The sequence below is a fragment of the Cervus canadensis genome, chromosome 7 (genome assembly GCF_019320065.1).
Source record: "Cervus canadensis isolate Bull #8, Minnesota chromosome 7, ASM1932006v1, whole genome shotgun sequence".
NCBI classification, from domain to species: domain Eukaryota; kingdom Metazoa; phylum Chordata; class Mammalia; order Artiodactyla; family Cervidae; genus Cervus; species Cervus canadensis.
The window spans coordinates 36561139-36574128 of record NC_057392.1 but is presented as its reverse complement, the minus strand read 5'-3'; the positions used below and the strand labels follow the sequence as shown (position 1 = coordinate 36574128).

The 12990-nt window shown below is 33.5% G+C and overlaps 1 protein-coding gene across 25 annotated transcripts in view; it reads left to right on the top strand.

Annotated features, from left to right (window-relative positions):
- The window catches only part of ZBTB20 (zinc finger and BTB domain containing 20), an 846256-nt gene that overhangs the window by 160875 nt on the left and 672391 nt on the right, over window positions 1-12990 (top strand). For 22 of the 25 annotated variants that reach the window (XM_043474915.1, XM_043474934.1, XM_043474916.1 and 19 more), the window contains one exon: window positions 6745-6793. The exons of 2 other annotated variants lie outside the window; for them this stretch is intronic. The gene's annotated coding sequence lies outside the window, so the exon portion shown is untranslated. Of the gene's footprint in view, window positions 1-2849; window positions 2871-6744; window positions 6794-12990 lie in introns of those variants that run through there. One more of the 25 variants, XM_043474926.1, reaches the window with a different exon arrangement.

Genomic DNA, 12990 nt, shown 5'->3' with positions numbered 1-12990 from the left:
TCCTGAGAAATTGGTGATTTTTGTCTATTGTTCATCCTTTTTTCTTATCCTAGTTTCAGAATTATTAACACTTGCAGTAGTTTCATAATTATATATTTCTTATACTTAGGAGTAAAGCATTATATGAATGCTTGCTTCTAACCATTATTATATCAATCTCATTAATATAATTTAGTACAGAGTATTTCTACTCATTCTGTCCAAATGTACTGTGGAATAAAGCATCTGAAACAGGACAATGGGAAGTTGGAAGAAAAGGAATTTTACTATACTCTGAAATGTTCAAAATGTGTTGTATTTCTTATGTACTTATGCAAATATTTAAATTCACATTTACCTTGGTGCTTTTAATTGCTTTTATTGAAATGGCTTGATAGAATATTTTTAAATAATTGTTTTATGAATCCTTGGAAAAGGTACACATTCCAAGCTCAAAAACTTTAAAGTTTTTAATTGAAGGAGATTAAGTAAATAATTCAGAAATGCATTCTGTTTACCTGTTAATAATTAAGCAGGTTAGACTATGTACTTTTTATAGTCATGGAGTTTTAATTTATTTATTTGTTGGTGTGTTGGTTTTTAAGAATTTATTTAAGGCATTCTGCTATTGGGAAATAAAAATAAACAGAGTGACACTATCCATAATAAAGGAAATGGCTTGGGTTACTTTTAAAGAGATGAGTGAGGGGGAAAAGGAATTGACTGGATTTTAGGGTTAAAAGCAGTATTTAGTACATAATCTTTCTGAACTTCTCCCTCTATTTGGAAGGGAAACTGAAATACCTAACAGAAAGTATAATTGGGTTAAGTGAATGACCTTTTGTTGTTGCCCTAGACCTCTGGCTCATTGGAATTTGATTTTAGATGGCTTTAGTGTAGGATTTAGCCAGGTCATTTTTATGGATTCTTGGAGAAGTCTACCGTAGGACTTACTGTATTTTTCTGGTGTTTTAAAACCTCTGATAATACCCAAAGCCAGACTGAATACCTCTACCTTCAGAAGCACCATTATGGATTAACTAGAACTAAATTAGTGTTTTCTAGTCTTAGAATATATCTTATCCTCTTGACCATGTATGTATAGGTTTGTTCCTTCTGATGTTATTTAAGTTTTGTAAATTCGTTTTCATTTGGGGTCTTTGATCAGATACAACCAAAATTTGTATTTCATTTTTTATTTAATGATGAATGCTTTTTTTTTCTGTAATTACTGATAGTGAATAGTCTTTAACAGTTTCTATTCATTTTGTCCCAACATGTCATTTGCTTAGTTTGAATTTTTACTTATTCGAACTTATACTACTCCTACCTCCAAAACCGCTTCATTTGTTCTCATGGCAAATTTTGTTTGTCTCTCTGTAGTGTTCCTATTGCTAAAACTGATACGTGTTTTATCTGTTTTCTTTTATAATAATATGCTTACTGTATAAATATAATGTCAAAATTCTTACATTTTCTACATTCCAGGCTGTGCCTTTCTTTGAAAATTTGATCAAAGATGTGAACATTTAAAATGTGGCTTCTAGGAATCTAATAGGTACCATTATGAGTGATTTTTTTAAAGAAATATTATTTTTATTTCCTCTTACTTTCCTTTCTTGCTTTGTTGTTCTTTTTTCCCTTCCATCACTCCATCTACTTTATTTACTTCTTTTTAAAAAATGTATACAGTTATTGGAGGTGGCCTTCACCAAAAATAGGACAGATAGACATTTCCATGTGGCTGTCTTAACATTCTGCATATGTAATGATATATTACCTAATTTTTTTCTTGCACTGTAGACTGTGTTGTTTTTGTTTGTTTGTTTTTTGTTTTTTACTGCTTTTGTTTTTATGAAAAGTAATTTTTATGTATTGTAGACTGTTTGGTACAGTTTTCCCTGGTGACCCAGCAGTAAGGAATCTACTTGCAATGCAAGAGACATGGGCTTGATCTCTGGGTGGGAAAGATCCCTAGGAGAAGGAAATGGCAACCCACTCCAGTATTCCTGCCTGGGAAATCCCATGGACTGAGGAGCCTTGCAGGCTACAATCTGTGGGGTTGCAAAAGAGTCAGACACGACTTAGTGACTAAACAGCAACAACAACATTTGGTAGGAAATTGTAAAAAGAAAAATAACTATTATATCTTAATATCTGAGATAAGCATTCATTACATCTTAATATCTGAGACAAGTCCTAGGAATAATTTAGGATATAGGTGCTTTGGTGTTTTTGTTTAGTTGCTAAATCAAGTCCAACTCTTTTGCCATTTACCTCCTGGACTGTAGCCCACTAGCCCTCTCTGTCCACAGGATTTCCAGGCAAAAATAATAGAGTGGTTTGCCATTTCCTTCTTCAAGGGGTCTTCTCGACCCAGGGATGAACCCACATCTCCTGCTGGGAAGCCCACGTAAAAGTGTTTACATGTTTTTTATAACACATATGCTTTTTCTAATATATATGCACTCACACATACATACAGATCAACATTTATATATGCATATAACCAAAAATTTGCATAGCCTATGTATATTATATACACAAATTGTTCAAAATTGCTATTTTAATATCATGACCATTTTACAATCTGCATTTTAAGCTTAATGGTGTACTATAAATTTTTACATATTTAATGGAAGATTATCATTATATCACATATAATTTATTTAACCAGTTCACTATTATGGAATATTTAGTGTTTCAGTCTTTTACAGACCAGGACCTGGGGACTGGAGTCAACAAAAGAAAGAAAAAGAGAGAGAGAGAGCAGTATCTCCTGGGCTATGTGGAAAACCAATAAAGCCCATACACAGGACTTGTACTGCCCACGAAGGCACAGGGCATCCTCTCAAGGAGGTCTTGAAAGCCCAGGCAAAAAAGTGAGCTTGGTAGGTTTTCACGCTCTGAAAAGAATGAAAACAGAAAGAAGGATATGGGGGACCCAAGGCTCTAGTGGAACAAGGGTATTTTATTAGCAGAAATGCATGCTTATGTATCTTCAGTAAAATGATTACTCAACCATTTCAAAGAATGTGAAACAGGTCACCAGCCCAGGCTGAATGCATGAGACAAGTGCTCAGGCCTGGTGCACTGGGAAGACCCAGAGGAATCGGGTGGAGAGGGAGGTGGGAGGGGGGATCGGGATGGGGGATACGTGTAAATCTATTGCTGATTCATGTCAATGTATGACAAAACCCACTGAAAAAAAAAAAAAAAAAGAATGAAATTCCACCAGTTACAACAAAATGGATAGTCTAATACATACAAGGTTGCTGGAGAGAGTCACTGAAGGGAGTTACTGAAAGGAATCCAAGCAGGTGCCCTTTCCCATGATCTCAGTCCTAAAAGCTGCGTGCAGCTCTACTAGTTCCTGGAATAGGAACTGATAAGGAACAGAAAGTCCTTGAGAAATGGCACACAAAGGAAGAAAATGCAACATACTGAATTCCTTAAAGTTGAACATCCCCTGACAATTTAGGTTATTTTAATTTGAATTTCTTTCATTGCAATTACAGATCAATATTGTTTCATATATACCTTATGCTCTTCTGTTGTTAATTGCCTATTCATTCAAAAAAATGAGATATTTGTTTTCTTTCCTCCTAAAGACTATTTACCCTATGAATGTCATATACATTAAAAATATTTATCTTTATTTGTTGTGGGCATCTTAATTATGTTCAAGATATTTTTGGATTTATAAAAAAATTTTGTTTCAATTAATCAAATTAAGAAATCTTTGTGCTTATGTTATATATTATTATCTATGTGTTTCAAAAGGCCTTATAACCTTGGAGTTTAGAAAATTATATACATACATTTTATTAAAGCTCTTTGATTATTTTACTTATTATATTAATACATATTTCTGATTTTTATTTTGGTAATGGCAAAAGGTAGAGAACAAAATTTTTTTGTCTTTTAATTACTCAACCATCTCAGCACTGTGGAAATGCAACTTGTAACATTTACCCCGTACTAAGTCCCTATGATCTGTTCTACACATCTGTCTCTACCAATGACAGTTATCACACTGTCACTTACATTTCAATCTTTGGTAAAAGTTAACCTTGTTGTCAACTGCTTTGCTGCAGAAGGGTTCTTGCACTAGAAATGTGTATTAACCTGATGGAGGCAGACAGAGCTTGTGAATGGTCAAGATAGTGACCTAGTATCAATGCCTTCATTTTTTTCTGATTATTTCTTACATTGTTTTTAATCTATGACTTATTGACTCTATCCATTTTATATATTTCCCTGTTTTCTTACTTTTTAATCCATAAATGATTATTAAGTGACATTAATTTAACAGAATTATATTGATTTATGCCTATGAAATATGGTAACTTTCTTGTATTCATATGGTCTGTTTTTCTAATTAGTGAACTGATACTTGTATCTTCCAATTTTCAGTTCTATAAATGTTTATTGAGAATTCTTGCTGGGCACTATCTAAGGAGCTGTAGGGAAAGAAAAATGGATGTCTTTGACAAACTTAGAATCTTATGGGGCAATTCACCATTTATAAAAATAATAGCAACATAATAAAATAATAGTTATTGAGAGTACTGTTTGCAAGCTGTTATAAAGGTAATGTGTATCTCCTTTAATCCTTGTAATAGCCCACATAACCTCCAGATATTTTTAGACATTTTCGCTTACTTCACTCAGCAATTTTATTATTGTTGCCTTCTCTGAGCAGCTTTTCTGTCCAGAACTATCTAAAATATCAGTCCATGTAACTGTCAATGCTATTACCTTGCTTTGTTTGTCTTTATAGTATGAATTATAGGACATTATTAGTTTAGCAGTTTATTTGCTAATCATTTGATTCCCCTGCTAGGATGAATATTGAGTAGAAGACTATGAAAAATGAGTTGCAGTAGTTGATAGTTGTAAGAGGTTAAAGTTTAATTTAATATATAACATTTAACTTCCTTTAAGCTTAAATTGTTTCATCTGTAAACAGATGTAGACTTAGTGCCTCATTCATAGGTTGGTCAGGCTGTTGATTCTTTCCTTCAGTAAATATTCATTGATCTCATACTATGTGGCAGACACTATTCATGTACATGGGGATACAGTAAAAGAGACAAGGCCTGACCTCATGGAACTTCCATTCTAGTAGGGAAGACAGACAAAAAGTAAATAAAAATCACTTTTATAACATAATATGTAATGGCTAAATTAATTTTCTCCTTCCCTACTTCATCCCCATAACCTCAGTATTTTTTCTTTTCCATTCCAAGTTATTCTCTGCTTATCCATGCTTAATGGGTATTATTTCACTCCTAGCAGATTCAAATTCTTAGGCCTCTTCTAGAGATCAATGTTACAGAATAAATGTGGTATTACTCAGGTACCCTACTATAGCAGAACTATACCCTTACTTTTCTGGATCCTTTTTTATGTATTAGTACATCAAGATTGCTGGTGTGGATTGCTGTTTGGCTCTTTGTTTCCCTTTTGTTTCTGCATCTTAAAGAAACAGGCTGTTGAAAACCTTAGACCATCTTCGTTTTAATAAAAATTTTACTGTAGATTTACAGGTTTACAGGATTTGCTTATGTTTATGTATGTTTTTCCATTAATAAGACTGCTTTTGAGACTTTGAATGGCTGAATGTCTGTGAAGATTATTAGCAAATATGACATCAAGGTTCTGAGTGTGATTTCATAACAAATTTAGAGATCACTTTTCAAGGACATACAATATCAAACTCAGTATTTAATAGGGGAGTTGTTTCTAATTAAATCTTTTTCTATTTTAACTCACCAAATTGGTGTTAAAATCACCTCAGCATCCTGCTGCTTTACTGCTCCCAGTCCTAGTTTGGATTCTACACTATCAAATGCATTTGGTTGGGAAATAACTGATCTATTTGGCTAACCTCCCTGCCTCTGTGTGTGTGCACGCGCACTCAGTTGTGCCCAGTTCTTTGCAACCCCATGGACTATAGCCAACCAGGCTCCTCTGTCCATGGAACTTCCTAGGCAGGAATACTGGAGCAGGTTGCCATTTCCTATTCCAGGGGATCTTTCCAACCCAGGGATCGAACCTGCGTCTCTTGTGTCTCCTGCATTGGCAGGTGGATGGATTCTTTACCAGTGTGCCACTTGCAAAGCTCATATCTGTGTAGGACCCTCCTAGAACCTTGCTTGCTGAGACTGGGAATATAAAGCCACGTTCTAATATCAGTGCATTAGGTACTGAAGACCAGTTCAAGCTCTACTGAATGTATTACCTTCTACTCCCTATTTCTTTCCACCCATTTACTTTTTATTCTCTTTAGATCATGCATTTTATGAAAATCTTTCTAACTGCAATCATATTTTTTGGATAGGGCCTGTATCTTATCTTGTATACTTCCTAACTTACCAGTGCTTACCAGTGTATTATATGTAGTAGATTTTTGCAAGGTGTCTGGTAACTAACAATAAACAAATAAATGGGATACAGACTATTTGATATTAGTGTTTTAAAATATAAATGTAGAAACATTTGTATAAATTAATAAAGCTTCTAATAATGCTATCATAAATATTCTGTTCTCCATCTAAACCCTGTACAGTGGTTTCCATTGTAAACTCATGCTATATTTTACCAAGTACTTGTTCTGCACATAGACAAATTAACATTAGCCTTTATTTATCTTTTTAAAACTATAGATATTAGTTGACATATACAAATTCAACTACCTATGTCTCATGACTAATCATTATGGAAATGTAATTCCTAATTTTAAGTGTTTCTCTTTTACAGTCACACAAAAAGAAGTAAGAATTTCCCTTTGAGGCTCTGAAGGCTAAAGGTAATGTCCAGTATTTTGTTCAATAGGTTTTCAACTTCCTGAAAAGTTTCGTAATATTAAAGACCCTCAGCTTACTCCCTCAGGTCTTTTCTTTATTTTCCTTTAACACATTAAACAAACATTTCTATGTATACCTAAAAATAATCTAACATTATGAGTCAAAAAAGAAAAAGGCTTTTGTTGTTTCAGAATATGTCAGCCTAATTTGGTGTTGCTGTATCCCTTCAGCCTTCTATTTGGGAATATACTATGGTCCCTCCCCTGATTTTTGAAGCAGTTTGGAACTCTTCTGATCTTATGCCCTGCCCTTTTCCTAAATAGACACGTTGGCTCAAAGTAAAAAAGTCAGTACCTATCCCTCTTTAGGAAGAGCTTTACAACTAACTATAAGAAATAAAAATACATTTTTGAGGAGACAACAAAACCATGTAGACAAGATATAATGGCTACTCATAGTCAGAAATCCAGAATTTCAGGCAAGAAGTTTACAATAGATGTGTGGCTGCATTGTGTGTAAAGAGCTCATAGGGTTTGAAGAAAGGTTCTGATACAAGAAGGGGCTGTGATTACTTTGCTTCTTACATGCATGGTTAGATCTTCCAGCAAGAATAACATGGTAGGGTAATTTATTACAGAGGAGTAAATCACAGATTACATTGGAGGGTGATGGGGTGGTGTGATACAACCATCAGTTTTGTGAACACATACACTTAAGCATGTGTGATAGCTTGTTTTTAATTTCTTTACACCAGTGCACACCTCAAACATTCCATTTAGCAGTGGGATATGCAAATTGTTCCAAATGCAGCAGCAGTACTTTCACCTGAATGTCAAAACTGTCAGGGAGCTTTAAATCAAATCTTTATAACATTAAAAAAAAAAAAAAACAGCCAGCCCCAAGATTGAGGCACCAAACTCACTTCATAAACTTGATTCTCATACTTTCAAAAAGCTCCTGTATGTCAACAGGGTAATGTCAAAGTTCTCATTCACCTGCTTTCTAATTTTAACCTTTTAAGGATTTTATTTTATTTGGCTTAATTATGATATTTTCTACAAATTAATGATAAATGCCTTGATTAATAAAACCAAATGTCAGAGAAAATGACAACTTGATGAAAAATTAATACTCGGCAATATTTTAAGGTACAGAAGTACTAAAGATGTACTCTTAAACCTCATACTTCATCAGCTCCTTCTGAAGGTGGGTAACCAGAATTTTCCTTGCACTTAAGTTTTCACAGCCACATGTGTAGATGCATTTTAGCATAATTTTAAGCTGTTGTTTTGACTACTAGCTGTTATAGATATACATATATTCTTATTTTTTCTCTTTCTTTTGCCTCATAGTAGTATTTTTACTTCAAAAAAATCAAAGTAAATTATATTTTGAGTTGGTTATATTGATGAAGATATCATAATAAGCATCCAAATAATAGTGTGTGTGTGTGTGTGTGTGTGTGTGTGTGTGTGTATTTCAGGATATCTCATGGAGCAAAATGTAGTAACTAGGGATTGGTTATCTGCTAGACTATTAATTTCTTTGGTTATGAATATTCATTTGTTATACTTTAACATTATTAAGTAAAAATAATCTATATATAGAGCACAGCCTTTCAAATGAAAATAAGAGATTTTATGGACATTTGCTTTTTTAAAATACATTTTCCCTTGTCTTTCATTAAAATACCTGAATACCAAAAAAAAGTTGTAATTTGCCAATAAACAGTTGGTAAACAGTTGGTTAGATAAAACTGAAGAATAAGAAATATGGCTACTTTATATTTTCTCCTTTTGCTGGAGATCATGGTATTGAAAGTTAAAAATATCTGATTTGTTTTTCCATCTTCACACATATCTGGATGATTTTTGAATGTGAATACTTAAATAGACCATTAAATATTATGCAGAAATGGTACTGTGGAGGATTATAGTCCATGTTGGTTTTATTTTCATATTTCAAAGATAAAGCTACCAACCAAATGAGAGAAGGCACAATGACCTCTTCCGTGCTATGCTTTTGTTTGGTTTGGTTGTTCAAAAATAAAAAGACCCACACAATATACTGTCAATGAAATGGACTCACTTTGACCATCTGTTCCTGTAAGGACATGATGGTCATATCTATCAACAGATACTTTTGCCAACTAATGCTAAAAATTCCTTTTTTTCTGTAATATACTGGAAATTTCTGGGTAGGTGTTTTAGGCATGTTGCTAAGTGCAATAAGATAAATCAGAGGGGAGTGTTGGTCTACATCCTGTAAATACAATATATTGCCAATCCCAAGGAAAAATCTTCTTCAATGGAGATTTCTAGTACTATTTAAAATTGGAGATGAATTGTGCTGAATCTTCCCTTAGCTGGCTCTAGGTTTTCTTGTTGTTGTGTCTTGCCTGGTTCCAGACATCCAGTCTGTACTGGCAAAGCTGCTTGATGAGGAGAGGCCACCAGCATCGCTGCACTGACTGCTTACATACCTGCCATGAATAATAGATCTGTCAGCCAGTTAATCACTGCATTGTAACTGTCTCTGTTTCTCCTTAGCTGATCACTGCCCAGAGAAGTTTAGGTTCCATTGTAACAGGAAACTTCTATTATGTTTCTATACCTGCATTTATTTGCATGCAAAAGCATTCATTCTTCTCTTTTCATACACCAGTAAATAAGACATGCCCCACTTCTTTGACAGTTCTTAAATTACATAGTAAACAATGTACTTTTTTCCCCTTGTTTATTCTATTCTTCAGCCTCCCATAAATTTACTTCTGCATATAAGCCAATTAAATTTTATTCATTAGTTATAAGATTTGGAAATATTTACACCTGCCTCACAATCCACAGTTTTATAAGTTTTTAATTGAGATTATAGTTATTTGGTGCAAGTACTATAAGAGAACATCATCCTTTTCCCAGATGAACGAAGGAGATAGACTGAAACCTGAAATAGCCTCTTAAAGACTTTTGCTTGGTGTTAAGTTGTTTGATCCTAGAAATGAGGACAACCAATTCAACCTTACACAGTTAGAATCCTTAAACTTAGGGAGTTGAATTATGATATTTTAAGCCTGGTGTTGATGTTCTTTGACAAATCTAAACTTTACAGGAAAATAAACAGCGTTAGACTATCTCTTATCCAGTGGAAAAACAAACAAACAAATTAGACCATGTATTCTCTGTAAATCACTTTTTAGAAATTGCATTCTCTCCTCTAAACCTATAGTATTTTATACTGCAAGGTCAGGTAAATGAGACCTCACTGGTTTGAAACTATTAAGGTATTTTCCAAAGTTGCTTAATGCATAAGTTAAGTGCCAGTAGAATTATCAGTTCTATTAAATAGGATTCATTTACCATATGTGTTTCTTTTGGAAGATTGTTTTTATATTAATTGGGTAAACTACGCTCATGGAACACACTGATAAATAGAGTAATCAGAGGATACCAAGAAAAACCATGACTGTTGTCCACAAAGTGTAGGGGATTTTCTTGATGAAATGCTGCATTCATTTTTCCTCCCTACCTACCATTTCTCTAAATATCCAGGTCTCTTTTGTATTTTTTAGTGATGACAAGATGTTTTTTATTCCTCTAATGAAGTGGGAAGCAGATTAACATAATTTCTTCTTGGGGATTAGATTACTTTTTGTAGTACTGTTCAACATATCTTTGTAATACTCCCCGACCCCTACCCACAACTAATTAGTGACTTTCAGAATTAGGGAAAATCTTAGTTGTGTAGTGGCTTTATATTTACCAGCGATCAAGGAAGTGTTACTAATACACTTGTCAGTGTTAAAAAAGAATTAAGTAAATAAAGGGCCAGATGGTTGAGCCCAGGACCTATCCAGAGCCCAGTATGTGCGGGCTGGTCCAACGGAATGAGAAACATTAAAAGGCTAAGTGGAATCAGAGTTTGGCTTTCACTTACAAGAAAAAAGAATATTTTTTCAAATGTGTTTTCTATGATATGATGATTTACATGTTTGAATCTCCTTTGTACCAGTAACATTTGAGTGCATGTATTTCCTTGTGCATCAAGAGCTAATAAGTGTTTATGAAAGTCTCTCTTCTGAGATGTGTAATAGGACATAGTAGTAGCATTGAAGTAAAGCAGTTACCATGCAGCAAACATTTTTTTCTGGTTCAGAGAAGAGTTCTTTGTTCTCAAAGTTATGTTTTTGCTATTATAACTTACTTATTACACTTTATTATAATTGAATATCTGTCTCCTTCATAGACTCTATGATTCATGATATGAAAAAATCTGGTTATGTAATGTTTGCTATAGTAAAAGGCCAGATGAGGAACTAGTAAACATCCCTTAATGTTTTGTTGTAATAAAAGCATTATAATAAGTGGTTATAATAAGATTTAATTTAAACTGAAGAAATTAAAACAGCAAATTCCTTTCTTTTCCTGTAATTGTCCTTACATGCATACATAAACATCTTATTTCCCACTCTACTTTCGATCCTTTTCATTTGTTTTATCTTTAATATGTACTTTTGGAAGCTGTTTTAAATTTTTTGGTTTCTAGAATAGATACATGGGTCAGCAAATTGCTGGGTAGATAAACTGAGTAAATAGAGTATACATTATTTTTTGGATTTTTCTTCCCACCATAACATACATAATTCTAGAAGAGATTAGCTAACTATAAGCCTCCTGCCTTCCTACTCTTCCTTCTTTCCACCCTCCAGCAAATATTTATTGAATGTGTGCTCTGTGCCAAGAACTTCCTAGGGGTTAGATATAGCTATAGTAAAAAAATGAGACATAGTTTTTCCCCTTTGGGGGACTCATAAGAAAGAGTGGATGAGTGAAATTTGCTCAGTTGTGTCTGACTCTTTGCGACCCCATGGACTATATGGTCCATGGAATTCTCCAGGCCAGAACACTGGAGTGGGTAGCCTTTCTCTTCTCTGGGGGATCTTCCCAACCCAGGGATTAAACTCAGGTCTCCTGCATTGCAGGCAAATTCTTTACCAGCTGAGCCACAGGGGAAGCCCTTATAAGAAAGAAGAAGGACTAATAAGAAAATAAAATACACACATAAGTAAACTTTATAACATAGATATATAACTGACTTATATATATAAAAAGATATAAAAATGACTTATTTTTATGGACTTCTGAATTCTGACTTGGGTTAAGAAATTTGGTCTTCAATGGCCTGCCTTCTTAATAGAGGAATTCTTCTAGATTTAAAAAATATAGGCAGGCAAAATTATTTCAGATTATGTTTTGAAGGGTGGGTGGCCTTGGGATGAAGATAGGTGCAATGATATTTACTTTCAAGGTGAGTCATAAAGAAAACTTTTATAAATCTGGCTTACTATATATAATATATGTTACCTTCATAAGTATTTTCAATCTCAGGTTGAAAAACAATGGAAATTTCTAGTATTTTTTAAATTATAAAAATTATTTCTTTAAAGATTATTTATTAATGCTCCATAGTTTGAGTTTATCTGTAAATTGAGTAGTAGCAGTAGTGATGAAAGACTAAGTGATAGAAGTGTATATTTTTTCCTTCCTTTCTTTGGACATTTGTGTGGAATATTTTTGTCTGCAGATCAGGTTGTTCATTATGCTCCCTTTGGATATGTATACCGCTTGGCCTTCCAGCCTTGCATGCTCATTCAAAGGCATTCCAAGTCATTATGCTGGACTTCAGCCTTGTCCAGTAAAAAGGCCATTTCCTCCATCAACTGTCCACTTGGACATACATTCTTTTTATTCTCAAAAAGACTTTATATGCATTCAGAGTATATTAGTTGGATTTGTCAGATTACTCACAGATAATCAGTTTTTTAAAGTTATAATTTAAGCTATGACCTCTCAAACTGTGAATTATAAGGTTTGACCCTTTGGTTCACTATTTGACACAGCAGCCATTAAATTACAGTTTTTAAAGAACATTTTATTTCAGTTAGAATTTGTGTTATGAAAACAGTTTAAGTATTCTCTTTTTAACTTTCTGGGAAAAATGTTGACATGTAAAAACAGTAATATAAATATAAAATATATACATTCAAATATAACACGTAGCTGCCCTGCATATACATGCTATATTCAAGTTTATTTATGTATATTTATATACGAAGTCTATTATATTTAACTATAGTTATTTTTATATAATAACCTATGAGTTAACACTAAGACCATACTTATTTTATTTAACTGGTGTCAGA